At 39.8% G+C, this 16,357-nt stretch overlaps 1 long non-coding RNA gene across 1 annotated transcript; it reads right to left on the minus strand.

The window, feature by feature from the left end:
- Positions 1 to 9,509: 9,509 nt before the first annotated feature.
- LOC135777004 (uncharacterized) lies at positions 9,510 to 10,123 on the minus strand. The gene is made up of 3 exons (XR_012335355.1): positions 10,043 to 10,123; positions 9,897 to 9,950; positions 9,510 to 9,613 (listed from the first exon to the last, which is right to left on the minus strand). It is a non-coding gene; the product is annotated as an uncharacterized lncRNA (long non-coding RNA).
- Between the last annotated feature and the right edge of the window lie 6,234 nt (positions 10,124 to 16,357).

Genomic DNA, 16,357 nt, shown 5'->3' on the forward strand with positions numbered 1-16,357 from the left:
ACTACCCTGGTAGGGGTAAGACAACTCTTTTTGCGGTTCAAAGACAGCCCTAAGTTTTGTAAGTGGGCCAGAACCAGCTCTGTGTTCTGCCTGGCCTGCTGCTCTGTAGGGGAGCAAATTAGCCAGTCGTCTAGGTAATTGGCTATTCGTATGCCCTGGCACCGAAGAGGAATAAGGGCAGCATCCATACACTTGGTGAAGGTCCGGGGAGCTAATGACAGGCCGAAAGGGAGAACGTTGTATTCGAATGTGTTGCCCTGAAACTGGAACCTGAGGTACTTCCTGTGGCTCTTGTGAATTGGGATGTGGAAATAAGCATCCTGAAGGTCCACTGTGGTGAACCAATCCCCTTGTCTGACAAAGGTCAACAGGGTTGAAAGGGAAAGCATGTGAAAAGGCAGCCTCTTCAGGTGACAATTGAACTTTTTTAGATTGAGAATGGGGCGAAGGCCCCCATCCTTCTTTGGGATTAGGAAATAAGTGGAATAAAACCCCTGCCCTATCAATTTTCCCAAGGGCAGGCGTGTTATTGCTCCCTTTCCTAAAAGAACTGAAACCTCTGCTGCAAGAGACTTGCGCTGTATTGCGTCTCCTAATACAGTTGGGACAATACCTTGAAAACTGGGTGGTCTGGACCTGAATTGGAGCCTGTATCCGAACTCTAAGGTGCTCAGCACCCACGGACACTGGGTGCATTTGCGCCAGTGGAGAAGATGGTGACTGGTGAACCGTGGGGCCAGAGGTTGGTAACTGTCACTGACGACTTCTTTTGAACCCTGATCGTGAGGGATCTGCCTGACGTTTCCCCCGAAAGGACTGTCGAAGTCCTTGGCCTGGTCCAAATGGTGCCCTTTGGGGAATAGCCTGGCGCTGACTTGTATAGGCCTGGTTGGATGAATATGACTGGGCCCAACCACTGCTGCCAGCTGAAGTGCGGGGTGCCCTAATAGCTGGTGTTTGACGCAGAGAGCGTGTCAGCTCCCTAGTTTTACGGGACTGCTCCAGGGCCGCCTCTGAAGGGGCTCCAAAGACCTCCCCAGGTATTATTGGAGCTGCAGATACAGCCATGCAGTCTTGGTCCAAAAGATTAGCCTGGGACATCCACACCTGGCGGCGAGCCTGAACCATACTAGCCATGGACTGACCTAGAGCCTGGGCATGTGCACTTGTCCCTCGTATTAGCATGTCCACCACCCGCAAAGCCTCTGGGGTCTCTTCACCTGCCAAGGTGGAAGAGATCTCTTGCAACAAATTTTCTAGATAGACTAAGAGGAGAGAATTGGTGCATGCAAGCCTCGCTGATAAGGCAGAGGCATGATAGGCCTTTCGGAGCTGACTATCGATTAGCCTGCCATGCTTGCTAGGGTGTGTGGCATCCCTGCCAGCCCTTGCAGTGGCACCTGCCAGTATAGAAAATGTGGGTCCAATTTTAGGAGCTGTAGCAAGCCCGTAGGCTGCTGCTCCTGCTAGGTTACCTAGCTGTGTCCTCGGGAGAGCAGTAGAACTGGGAGCCTCCCATGAAGAATGCAACTCTGACACAAAGTCTGGAAGTATTGGCAATCCCTCTGTTTTCCTGCGTTGAGAACCTCTGTCAAACACAGAAGTTGATGTAGAGGCAACCGGGAGGCCAGGTTCGCCCGTTTTGCAGCTCTAAAAATAACTGCCCTGTCTGAAATGTCTAAAGGGGCAAGATCTGAGCCTTGAGAGGCCCCATCCCCTGATTCTGATTCTGAGATGTCCTCAGGTTCTGATGGCATAAAATCCTCATCCAACCCAAACTCTCCAGAAGCTGCAACAGACAGCTCATCTGGGTGGCGGAATGGATGTTTAAACATCGGTTCTCCAGGCAATGCATCCTCTTCTGAAAATTGCTGAGCCTGCATCAAATCATTCAGAGTTTTTTGCATGCCTTGCATTTGCCTCTGAAGTTGATTGATGTCCTCCTCTGCATGCTTGCGTTTGCTTGCATGTTTACGTTTCACTCCTTCCTCTCTGGGATTCTGAGCAGGCCCAAGTATCACCTGGCCTGCAGGAATCTCTGAAGGTGATTCAGCAACATCTTTTTCCACTTGCATTTTCCAAAAGGAATTAACAAACAAAAGAAATCAATCCAAATGGCATTCGTCTTCACAGACAAAGTGGCCTTTTGTTGGATGATTGTATAATAATCACAAGTGTAAGTGCTCCAAAGTGATAGCTTTCACCTTAACAGGTGAAGAGGCTTATGTGGTTTACTGCAAACAAAACAAAAGACACCTTTAATATATTGAATTACACTAAGTAAATATAAAATTTTAAATGACACTAGTAATCAATTCTCTCTTACTTACCTTCAAAAAGCTAATCAATGCATGCCAAGTGGTAGCATACACCCTCATGGGTGAAGAGGCTCATTAAACTAATCAACAGAAATGTGGCACAGCCAACACAGTAACATCCACCTTCACAGGTGAAGAGGCTTGTGTTGGACAGAAAAAAACAAAAAGGTAGCAAAATCTTACCATCAAACAGCTCAAACAATAGCCAGGAGGCAAAAAAAGAGGCAGCTAGTTAGCACCTGTATATATAGATGATGTAACGAGCGGGGCGTGGTTAATTTGGAATACCATCTCCTGAAAGCTCATCCTTAGCAAGGCTGACCCCATACTGTGGCGTGTTGACTGAAGTGAAATAGAACACGTTTTTACCGAAATTTGTCAAAATGGATTTATTGCGTTTTGGAACCAAACTCTTCATTTGTTCTTTTATGACACAAGGTATTTGGCAATGTACATGATCCAAGTACTAAAAATTAAGATAAGGATTTTTTATTTTTCCTCCTGTTCCTCTGCATACTTGATAAATCTTGCTTGTGTGTTGTATATCAGGAGTTTCTAAAGTTTTTCAACCCAACAGGTAATCTCAAGACCCACCATTTTTTTAAAATAGAAATATAGGGGAAAACACAAACACATTTGTTCCCTTTTAGTAGCTTTTGAATATGTTTAATTGAATAATATAAAAATACCTTATCTTAGGGCTGCAAGATTAGAGCAAAAATCATAATTGTTTACTGTATTTGCATTGATTTGGAAATTATCTATTTAAAAAAATACAATGAATTGCAAGGATGCAGAAAACAGTTCACTATTGCACACTTATGTATAGGCTACTGAGGATTTAACTGTATTATTTTAATATAGGCAGTCATGAACTAAAGTGGGCCAGTCTAAGTCATGAAACTCCAGGGCTGAAAATGAGTCCCACTCTGGCCCTGGGTGGTTTCCATTAGCTTAAGCCAGGACTAGACCTTAGTTTAATTAGGAAATATAATTAGTTTAAACAAACATGCCTTACTAAAAACATTACTTGTGTGCATTTTGAGGCCAAACTAAGGGCACTGGTGTATTTTAAGATATGTCAGTGCAAGATGTTTTCAGTCAGAGGTGTAAAAAGTACTCAAAAATGTTACTCAAGTGAAAGTACAAGTACTTAGTGTAAATTTTACTCAATTAAAAGTAAAAGTATCTGTTCAGAATCATACTTGAGTAAAAGTAAAAAGTACCACATTAAAATTGTACTTGAGTATTAAAAAAGTAAAAGTAACAGGAATAATTTAAACTAAAGATTCTTGTTTAAGCTTTTAATCTCTAAAAACATGAAGTGAATGCACCACATACAGGGTTTTATCCTGCTTTACAACTGTTTGTATTTAATTGTATTTCATTATCAAACTATAAAACAACCTAATTTCAGTATGCAACATGCTACTCAAAGTTTTGAAACCTCGAATTTAACTAAAGCAGAAGCTGATTTTCAAAATTGAGTATCAAGCATCTCACAGACAGCCAGTGCAGAAAGGGTTGTATTAGTTCTTGTTCACACTGTCAGTCCAAATCTGATTTCTGTTTCAAGCTATATCCAGAGGTGGTTTGAAATACTTTTCAAATCACATTTCCAGAAATACATTTAAGTCTGACCGCTCTGATCGTATTTTTGTAGCTTTTCAGTTACGTCATGCTGTCGCGTCATGTACAATGTAAACACGATTGTTGTGCCAGTGTGACGTCATTGCCATAGAAACAGTGCAGATAATCCAGAAAATGGTAAACCCTACAGGATGCACAAATCGGATCTAAACAGTTGTGATACACAATGTGGACAGTGAGTCTGTCCAGTCAAACATGCAAAAAATCAGATTTGGACTGACAGCGTGAACAAGGTCTTAGTCTTGATAGAAAGGCTGCAAATAGCAGGGAATGTGAGCAGAGACTTCCTGGTGTCTGAAACTCAGGCCAGATATCCATCCAACTCTTTGCTGGCTTAATGTGTTGTCGGTTTCAAAGAAGCAAAAAATCTTCATCCGACGAGCCCACTCGCGAGTCTCTAGCCCTTTCTCGGGCCGAGATATGGTCAACCCTTCCCGGATTTTTCCTTGGCCTTAGCTCAGGCACCTTAAGTCCAGGGCGTTCCCCCTTCCGGTCCCTTATCCTACCCAAGAGGGCCTTTCCAACAAGCCACCCACGAGTCTCTAGCCCTTTCCCCGACCGAGATACGGTGGTCCTTTCCCCGATTTTTTCCACGACTGTAGCTCGGGCACCTTAAGTCCCCTCGGGTATAAGCGACCCAAATGCATCCGAGCTACGGTCGTGGGAAAATCAGGGGAATGACCGCTGTATCTCAGCCGGGGAAAGGGTTAGAGCGTCAGGGTTGGCTCGTTGGAAAGGCCCTCTCAGGTAGGATAAGGGACGCCAAGGGCGAATGCCTAGGACTTAAAGCGCCCAAGCCACGGATGTTTGAAATTCAGGAGACCGTCGGACACAGAAAAGGGTTAGAGAGTCGGGGGTTGGCTCGTTGAAAAGGCCCTCTCGGGTAGGATAAGGGACTCGAAGGGCGAACACCCCGGACTTAAGGTGCCTGAGCTACGACCGTATGAATTTCAGGGAGTGGCACGCTGTATCTCGGCTAAGGAAAATAAATAAGATTTAAATTAAACTGGCGGTCAGCACAATTCAATTGGTTTGGTAAGAGTAAGGGAAAATAGAATAAAGTGATCTCTAAAAAATAAGTACTTTTTCACTGTAAATAAAATTGTAAGGAGTAAAAAGTACATTTTTTTTCTTAAAAAATGTAATTAAGTAAAAGTAAAAGTACTGATTTTAAATTGTACTCAAGTAAAGTAAAAATCCCCAAAAATAATAATTAACTACAGTAATCAAGTAAAATTATTACTCAAGTACTTTACACCTCTGTTTTCAGTTTGGACAGCTCTTATATTTATTTTAGTCTAGGACTAGTCTAATCCCTGTCTGGGAAACGGCCCCTATATATCTGACAACAGAACAGATAATATGTGAAAATAGCATTCAGTTGTGTTAAAATACAATAAAACAAACAATAACTGTCAGATCAGACAGAGAGTTGAAAACAGATTATCCAAAAGATTAAATAGCTAATCAAAAAAAGAACACTGTATTAATAATAAAAAATAGTCGTTAGACTATTCGACTAATCGCAAAAATAATCGCTAGATTAGTCGACAGAAGAAATAGTCGTTAGTTGCAGCTCTACTTTTGTCATACACAATACTTCTAGATAGGACCGCTCAGTCTACAACATGCTACAGATTAGCCAGAACAATAATTTCCACCACTAAAGATAGCTTTATTAGCACTCTTCCAGACCTGTCTCAAATGAAACATGTAGCAGATAATCGTGAAGATCTGGATATTATAATAGAAAACCTGAACAACATTTGCTCTAGCACGATGGATGCCGTTGCTCCCATTCGAAAAAAGAGAATCAAAGAAAAAACGCCAGCTCCATGGTATGACCATCATACTGCAGCCCTTAAAAAAGTAGCTAGAAAAATGGGAAGAAACTACCGAAACACAAAGTTAGAGGTATGGCGTTCAGCATGGAAAGAGAGGGTTCAACACTACAGACAGGCTATTAAAACCGCCAGATCTACCTATCTCAGTACGCTTATTAAAGAAAATCATAACAACCCTCATTTCCTCTTTAGCACTCTACCCAATAGTACATTTACCACTAGATTATCATACAAACATCTTGAGTCATTTAAACCTACTACAATAGAAGAGCTCTCTAAATTAGTAACGTCATCTAAATCATCGTCCTGTATATTAGACCCCGTTCCCACAAAATTACTAAAAGAGGTATTTCATGTAGTGTCCGACACTGTACTAAATATCTTTAACTCCTCGCTAGAATTAGGATACATTCCAACAGCTTTCAAACTAGCAGTTATTAGACCGCTCATTAAAAAACCAAACCTTGACCAGGGAGATCTTAATAACTTTAGACCAATATCAAATCTACCTTTTCTTTCTAAAATATTAGAAAAAGTAGTGGCAAGCCAGCTATGCACATTCATAGCGAATAATAATACATATGAAAAGTTCCAATCGGGATTCAGGCCCCACCATAGCACAGAAACAGCGCTGCTTAAAGTTACAAATGACCTCCTATTAACATCCGATCGTGGTGAAATCTCAATCCTTTTATTACTAGACCTTAGTGCAGCCTTTGACACAATAGATCACAGAATCCTACTCAACAGACTAGAAAACTATGTTGGCATCAGTGGTCAGGCGTTAGCCTGGTTTAGATCGTATCTAACCAATCGATATCACTTTGTTTATGTAAATGAGGAAGAGTCCTATCACTCCCCTGTTAAATATGGCGTACCTCAGGGATCAGTTCTAGGCCCTATCCTATTCTCGTTATATATGTTACCTCTAGGAGACATTATCAGAAAACATAACATAAGTTTTCACTGCTATGCGGATGATACCCAGCTTTACATCTCGTCACATCCTAGCGAAACCCACCAGTTTGCTAAGCTAACAGACTGCATTAGTGATATTAGGGACTGGATGGCACATAACTTTCTTATGCTAAACTCCAATAAGACTGAGATACTTATTATTGAACCAAATCGCTCCAAACATAATATGTCAGATTACAAGTTGCCCATAGATGGCTGCACGGTGGTGCCATCTTCCACGGTTAAGAATTTAGGCGTAATGTTTGACAGCAATCTATCTTTCGATAGTCATATCTCCAACGTCTGCCGCACAGCATTCTTCCATCTTAGAAATATGTGACCAGTCACGGAAAGTAGGGACACAAGTCGGATCTGGGGCATTTTGAGTTATTCATAGATTCTGAAAGTGCAGTTTCTAAGCTTTCTAACGATGTGTAACACATGGAAATCTGATAAGATTTGGAGAAGTTGTGGCCATTTGAATGTAACACATTCAAGAAGGAGAATGCTGAGAAATTTGAGAAAGAAAAAAGTTAACACTTTCCCCTTTCCCTGGATGGAGAGACAATAGGGCTCATTTACATCTCATTTAGCTAAGACATACCCCCTGTAAAGCCGTTTTGAGATAGGCTACAGATGTTCTAGCATCATATGTAGTATTTTATTACAGAAGTCCGAATGAACAACATGCAAAAATAAACAGGACTTTTACCTTTGTGGGGATCACAAGTCGAATCCAGTCTGTTTCAGATGTGTGAATCACCCAATGATTTTTGTCCACAAATGCGTATAATCTGTGAAATATATAGTCTATTAGTACATCAGATTTCGCATGAACTTCTGGTAATACAATATAATATACAATTTGAGGACTATTTACATCGTAACATGTAAGGGTATATCAGATTACAGTCCGGTATTTGCGTTCCGTTAAACACATGAACCCGCCTTCAAATTTTGTATTTAAAATAGGGTCTCTGTGTAACTTATGAGTTTGACTTCATGCTGCGCTGCAAGACGTCAAAGTAGCGCGAGAGCGAGTCGAAAATAAACTACTCCGTAAGATTTCTTGAAGAGCTCTCGCGGTACTTTGACGTCATCCGACTGCGGCGCCCCATAAAGTCAGTGACGCGGCTGACGTACGATGCGGCTGACTGTTATTTGTTCCGCCCCAGCTTCTTTTATCTTTCTTTTGTTTTGAGCGCCCGAGCTTCATTTACAGTCTGGGGAGACGCACACTATAAGTTTGAAAAAAATAAATAAAACTAAGCAAACATGTCTGAGGAACAAGGCAGCCGCGTCACTACAAGTCACGTGACTTCACGCTCGAGCCGGAAGAGAAGACAATGCTGAATAAAGTCGTAATTCTTGCTATTTTTGGACCAAACTGTATTGTCGATGCTTCACCACAATCTCACTGACCCACTGATGTCACATGGACTACTTTGATGATGTTTTTATTACCTTTCTGGACATGGAAACCGTACATAGATTTTCAATGGAGGAAACAGAAAGCTCTCGGACTAAATCTAAAGTTAAAACATCTTAAACTGTGTTCCGAACACTGCATGAAAAGTGGGATTTTCGTCCCCGTAAGCGCCTGTAAGCTCCCGAAAATCTGCCTAATTTTCGGCAGCTTTCCTCAATCTACAGGCAGCGAGCGTCGCGTTTGTCTGTGTCACAAATTGTCATAAACGAACCATGACGTAGGTGGAGAGCCCCGCGCGGGTGCGATGCCTCTAATTAGCATATGAATAGCAACGAAACCTCTGCCGGCCAGTTAGAGCGTCTCTGGCCTAATTAGCATGTGAATAGCAGCAAAACTAGAGTAATGGCCCACTTGAATGTAATCACTCAGTATTGGCTGAAGCCACAACTTTTAAACAAGTAAAATCCCCCGTGAATGGTTGGCAGATCACTTCAAGCCAATCACAAGGGATTGTTCTTGTTTAAAAGTAGTGGCTTCAGCCAATACCGAGTGAGTAAATTCAAGTCGGGCCGTTACTCTAAAGAGGGGGGTTATTGGGCACCCTGGCTCATTATAAATGTAAACCCCAATAATAATAATAATAATAAATAAATAAATAATTTATGTTATAATCATTTTTTATATATTAATGTCATTGTGCTATGTGCTACATTATTCACAACATCAAGGAATATAAGAGAAAACAAAGAGGTTTATTTATAAAAACACAGCTGTTTATTCAAAGAAAGAGCTTTAATTAGAAACACACAACTATGTACAAAGCAGCATAATGTATCTTATATTGTGCTCCAAACACGTCAAAAAGTGCCTAAGACGTTCGGGAAAGATCCCTAAAAATATATTTCAAAGTGATCAAAGTGTTGAAAAAAAAAAGTGATAAAATTGTTGAAAAAAAAAAAATCAAAAACGTTGTAAAAGTGTCAAAAAGGCGTATATGGCGAGTTGCTCTGTACTTTGGTATCGCCTCTAATCTGGATTGCAGCGTGGCACAGAGCTCGGAGAGTTCCAGGCTGCGAGAGGGCGGTGGCCGCACAATCCATCCAGACACCCCGCCAACAATGCCGTCTTCCTCATCAGATATGAGATGTATGGTGGCGCACTTCCAAATGTCCATCTCATCCTCAGCCAGCACACTTCGTCTCGCTTCCAGCAACTGTAATACAATCAATAAAGACAATAAGTGACCTTAAAAATACTCACATTGACAAAAAACTGATCTAATATAATAAATCTTACCCTTTTTCTTCTGGATCGACTCGGAGCTAAACTTTTTGCATTTTCCGCCTGCGATGCGAGTTCAGGTTGTTTGTATCTGAAACTCCGGCGTACCGACTCATAATACGTCTTACGGGCAGCTGGAAAACAATTAAATGAGACTGGTATTAATAAAAAGAGTCACCGTACAATTAAACAAGAAATGAGGAAAAACATTAGAAGTTATACTTACAAACAATGTCGTCATTCTCAGCAGTAAATCTGGACTTGCTGAAATAGCCCCAAGCAAATCGGAGGTCACAGCTTTGTTATGAGGCGACGTTAGTCTGTGAAAACAAAATGTGCTGGTTTAAGCTCGGATCTATTAACGTATCTATTTCCTTATACAAGAATAAAAACATATTCTTTAAATCGTAACGTTACCTTTGCTCTGGTTCATAGCGCCTGCAGTGTGCCTCAGAGACGCTGTACAGCCTCCTAAAAATTACAAGACAAAAACGCCTCTTAGTTATAAAACACACAGCTTGGGCTACTTAAAAAAATATGCTTATACATAAAATTATTCTTACCGCAATCTTGAGATTGTGCACCCGTCTTCTCTTCTTGGAGAGTTACAAACACCAAACCAAACGTCTGTTACGCTCTTCGACACTGCTGTGTGAGCCTTGGCCATGACCTCGCACATGATTGGACGAAGGCGAGAAGCCTGTCGGGCTCCTCCAATCACATGCGAGGTTATTGATATAAGGAAAATCTTGTGAGACGTGCGCGCATGCGTATGATATAAACAACAAACGCGACGTGCCGGAAGCTCTGTGTGATATCAACACAGTGTGCTGTCAGTTGAAAGATGGAAGTCCCAAGACTGAAGAAATGACCTCGGCGCTTCTGTAAACATTGCAACACTGAACTGTGTCATACACAGTATTTTGACCACAGAAAGCGCTATTTCAAAAATGGAGTTTGGGAGAAAAAAATCCAGAAGGGCTACGTCAGATAACGTACAGAGCCTGCTGCTGCTGCTATCCAGTCACGCTGTGAGTGATGTCCCATCATGTGTAAAGACCCGGAGGATAACTTTACTGGAGTTAGAGAGATTGGTAAAAGTGAAATGCACTCCGAGGACCCAGAAAAAGAAGTGATTGAAGAATTTGAAGAAACGCACCCAGCGAATTGCAGTTCAGACAACGGTGAGCATAATAACATTTTTTATATAAGCTTGGCTTGCTTTACGTATGTTAACATTTTAAACGATACTAAAACATATCAACAAGTAAAGTAAAATAAAATCAACAAGTTAAACAAAAACGTTTTGAGTATACTATATCAAAAAGTAGCCCTCCAGCATTTTTTATCCATTGTGGCAGCCCTTGCTTACAAAAAGGTTGGAGTTAAATGTGGTTGATTATCACTGTTGTTGTTATTTTAATAGTAAATTATAACTGAATAGGAATATCGCGTTATAATGCATAACGGTATCTTCTGTTTGTTGTTTTTCGGACGAAACAGCAGATGACCAAAGAATTCATCTTTTCCTGGACATCTCCTGTTGTGTGGTAAGCATGAAATTACATTTGGATATACTAGTATAAAGTTCAATACATGCTAATCCAGAGCTGAAATGGGAAAACCTAACAATTTTCACCCACATGATTGTTTTCCACTCTTAAATTTCTGTTAGTAAACTAATGAAAGCAACTAAAGTATAAACACACTTTATAAAGTATTAAAAAATCCTAAAATGAAGTTGAAGTGGATGAAGTTCCCACAAAGTACTTAACTGGTTCATTGCACTAAAGCTAGCTGTTTGAGATGCACATGATCTTTTTCAGCTACAGTTTTCAAATCTTTTCATACTCAAATGGCCATATTGATGAGAAATGAACATATTAATTATGTTCTTTTTCAATCTCAAATGGCCACATTAACAATGGGCTTTTCAATCTCTAATGGTTTAATGGTGGTGCTGAGTATGTGCATTGCATGTGTTTTAAAATTGTCCTTTAAATTTTCATAGGATGACTATGTGGATGAAGAAGGGGAAATCCTTGCTGAGGAGCAGAGTGAAGGCTATCCTCACATACAAGATGGGGAGAAGCATGGAAGTGATCAGGCCAGAAGTGAAAAACCAGAACACTTGTTGATGATGAACCTTTTGGCCATGATGAAATTGACTGGTATCCTCCGTGACGACTTCTTACAGTATGTGGTTTGTCCAAAATGTATGACAGTGTACATGCTTACTGAAACCTATGAGCGCAGACGGGATGGTACAAAATTTTGCAGGACTTGTGGTCACATCCCATTCTACAATCACCCACAGCAGAGGTCTGCATTAAGGAAGAAATGTGGCTCTGCCTTGCTAAGCAAGGCTACATATTTGAGCAGTGAAGAGTATGTCCATCCAATACGTTCTTACTGATACAAGAGTGTTGTGCAGTCTCTGGGAGGACTTGTTAAAAGACTTGGATTTGAAGAGAAATTAGATGAAAGGCGAAAGCGGGAAATGCCAAAGGGTGTGTTAGGAGATGTATATGATGGACAAGTATGGCAGGATTACCAGTATGTGAATTCAATAACTGGAGTCATGCCACTATGCACAGTATTTGAGCTGTGATGTAATTGCACAAGTTTCCTTGCTTTATTCCCTTCCAGACAGACATTTTGTTGTTTGACATGTTGTTTGATGTTGTTTGCATAGAATGCACAAATTGAGCCTGATTAAAACTCTGTTAAAACAATTAAAATTGTTGAAATAAATGGTTTTGTGTATCTTTTTTACCTTACATTGGTTATTGCTAATGACATACAGAGATATTAATATATACTGTTAGCCTGGAGAAACTGAATCTACTTAAAGGGATAGTTTAACAAAATTAGGGAAAAATATTTTGAAAGTATTGTGATAAATGATGAAGAAACTATTTTGATAAATGAATGTCATTAAACTTAAAGATGATTTTGAATTACTCTGTCCAACATCTCCGCTTAGTTAACTGAATTGAAAGATTTTCTATTTTTAATTCATTTATAATTATAATTCTCTTAGTGTTATAAATGGTATTATAACACTAAACTCATGACTAAGTCAGTCATTGAATAAACTTGATTCTCCACTGAAACACACACAAAACTGCGAAAAATACAATACAATGTGCTGTTTATGTCAATAAACACTGATCACCTGAACGGTGACTTTCATTAACAAAAATTGTAATTTATCATTTAAAACTAAACAACATGAATAATATTAGAACATAAACCTCTATGACATTTTAACAAATATTTAAGTAGTTAAAGTTCTTATTAGTTCTTAATTCTGTAAAAAAGCTTAAATAATCATAATATTCAGGGACAAAGGATTATGGGTATAATATATTTTTAAGTATATGTCCAAAACTCAAAATATTAAGTAATGTTTACATCATTAAGACAATATCTGGGTTAACAGTGTAGCATACTTTGAAAATAAATCAATTCAAGCTACAATTTAAAAGTTTGTAAACTGATACTAGAGATTTTATTAAAATCAAAGTTTAAAACCTCCCAGAATGTCACCTGAGTAAAACTCCCCCAGCTGCTACCCTCATTTGCATTTGTATAGCTCACAGCATGTTCATTTACATGTTAAAGCCTCCCCTAGAATTAGGGGAAGGGGGGACAACTTCAGAGCAAGACCCACGTCAACTTCTGACAACTTACGGCAGTTTTCGGTGTTGGCTGCAAATTGTCATGCGCAATCGTATACTTGGAGTTTCACAACAATCTACAGTGCCACATTCTGACGAAAATTCCACTTTTCATGCAGTGGAAGATGAACGGAGGTCTTCCGAGTTTAGAACGACATACGGGTAAGTCATTAATGACATTATTTTCAGTTTTGGGCGAACTATCCTTATTCAGTAGTCACGCTGTTCCCTGTGGGGGCGGAGGCGAAAACACAAGCTTATCCAGTATGTAAATATACACACAGACAATGACGCTCCCCGCTGCACGCTAGAATCTCTGGAAAAACAAGCCTATTTCAACCGCAAAATGTACGCTTTTAAATATACATAAACTGCTATCTCAAACATGGAGAGGCTTCTTCGTGATCTCAACTAACAGATTCTGCAATAAAACGAAAATCACAAATTTTGAAAAAAAAAACTTTGATTCTCATTTTCTCGAAACTTGTGCTGCCGACTTGTGCCCCTGGATTCCGTAATGGGTCACATATCTCAAAAATACGCCATCTGCACCAGATGCAGAAAAGCTTATCCATGCTTTAATGACCTCTAGAATAGACTATTGTAACTCGTTACTCGGGGGATGCAATGCAAATCAGGTAAACAAGCTACAGCTGGTTCAAAACGCCGCCGCAAGAGTGCTTACTCGATCTAAAAAGTATGACCACATTAGTCCAATTCTGGCATCTTTACACTGGCTACCAGTTAAATATCGCATACAATTTAAAATACTAATCACCTACAAAGCCTTAAATGGCCTAGCGCCCTCGTATTTTAAAGAACTACTATCAGAATACAATCCACCACGTAAACTGCGATCACAAAATTCTGGTTACTTAATTATCCCTAGAATATCAAAAGTGTCTAAAGGTGGTAGATCCTTTTCCTACTTGGCCCCTAAGCTCTGGAATGATTAACCAAAAAATGTTTGAGCATCAGACACAGTCGAGCAATTTAAATCTCAACTTAAGACATTCTTCTCTAACAAAGCATTCACATAGAATGTCCAGTAAATGTACTTTTCCCGCAGTAGTTATTTTGTCTAGAACAAAGCACTCACATACCTCATATGGGTAATTTACTCTTGCCGCAATAGTTAGCCTGTCTGGAACGGAGCTGAATTAAACCACTATAATGTATGACACTTGCATTACATGCGAACGGCCCCTACGCTAATAGAATTCTGTTTTTGTGTCCCTGTCTCGTCCTCGACCCCGAGGACAATGAGACAAACAGACCCAGTTCCTGTTGCTGTGAAGGTCATCGCACCACTGATCTACTAGCTGTCCTTCAACGTGATGCCCAGCCGATGCGCGACCAATGACAACTGGCTGAACCAGTTTAATCTGCTTACCCACTTCCTATCCCTACCGTGTCAACATATATATAAATATTAATTTCTCCCTAGGGTTTTTTGTCCTTCTAGGATTTTTTCCCATTGGGTTTTCTCCTAGGGGGTTTTTTAGTCCCAGGGAGAGTCAGCCAACTTTGGCTTAACTTACACTTTACTGTATATGTTACATTATTAATACGCTCGCTTACACGGTTTATCCTTAGCCGCTATATTCTACTTCTTATACTATGTATTGATTTTCAGTGTTCTCCTCTACATCTACTCATGTAAAGCTGCTTTGCAACAATTAACAATTGTGAAAAGCGCTATATAAATAAAATTGAATTCAATTCAATTAACTTCCATTGGGGAAACAGGGGAGATTGCGAATCCAACCAAGAGTCCAGAGATTTTAGTCGAAACGACCAGTAATACAATTTGAAATCAGGTAATGATAAACCACACACAGATTTAGGAGGCTTCAAGATTTGCAATTTGATATGGGATTTTTTATTGTTCCAAATAAACTTAGAGGTCATCCTTACAAGGTCTGTAAAGTAACATTTAGGGGGAGGAAATGGTAACATAGAAAATGTAAACGTCCAAGTACATTCATTTTTATTAATGCAATTCTCCCTTGCAACGTCAAATGTAAAGATGAACATCGCTGCAGATCTGACTGTATTTTATTCTTATTCTTAATAATTTTCATAGCTAACATTTGAAAAACAGTGAGGGATACATAGACCAAGGTATGTAAATTTTGATGTATGCCACTGAAGAGGTAAACTACTAGGAAGTGGAGTCTTTTTCGCTATGCCATTTAAGGGAACTAAAATGGACTTTCCCCAGTTTATTTTATATCCCGAAAAAGAACTAAATCTGGAATAAAGGTTCATAATCCAAGAGAGTGAATTAGTGATGTCGAAAAAATGAAGGATTATGTCATCAGCATAAAGTTATATATATTAACATCCGATCGTGGTGAAATCTCAATTCTTATATTACTAGACCTTAGTGCAGCCTTTGACACAATAGATCACAGAATCTTACTCAATAGACTAGAAAACTATGTTGGTATCAGTGGTCAGGCGCTAGCCTGGTTTAGGTCATATCTAACCAATCGATATCACTTTGTTTATGTAAATGAGGAAGAGTCATATCACTCCCTGGTTAAATACAGTGTACCGCAGGGATCAGTTTTAGGTCCTATCCTGTTCTCGTTATACATGTTACCCCTAGGAGACATTATCAGGAAACATAACATAAGTTTTCACTGCTATGCGGATGATACCCTGCTTTACATCTCCTCGCATCCCAGCGAAACACACACGTTTTCTAAGCTAAAAGACTGCATTAGCGATGTTAGTGACTGGATGGCACATAACTTTCTTAAGCTCAACTCCAATAAGACAGAGGTACTTATAATTGAACCAAATCGCTACAAACATAATATGTCAGATTACAAATTGCACATAGATGGGTGTACTGTGGTGCCATCTTCCACTGTTAGGAACTTAGGTGTGATGTTCGACAGCAACTTATCCTTTGATAGTCATATCGCCAACATCTGCCGCACAGCATTCTTCCATCTTAGAAATATCTCAAAAATACGCCACATACTGCCATATACATCTGACGCAGAGAAGCTTATTCATGCTTTTATGACCTCTAGAATAGACTATTGTAACTCGCTACTCGGGGGATGCCATTCAAATCAGGTCAACAAGCTTCAGCTAGTTCAAAACGCTTCTGCAAGGGTACTTACTCGATCTAAGAAGTATGACCACATAAGCCCAATTCTGGCATCTTTACACTGGCTA

Source organism: Paramisgurnus dabryanus, chromosome 18 (genome assembly GCF_030506205.2).
Source record: "Paramisgurnus dabryanus chromosome 18, PD_genome_1.1, whole genome shotgun sequence".
Classification (NCBI taxonomy): domain Eukaryota; kingdom Metazoa; phylum Chordata; class Actinopteri; order Cypriniformes; family Cobitidae; genus Paramisgurnus; species Paramisgurnus dabryanus.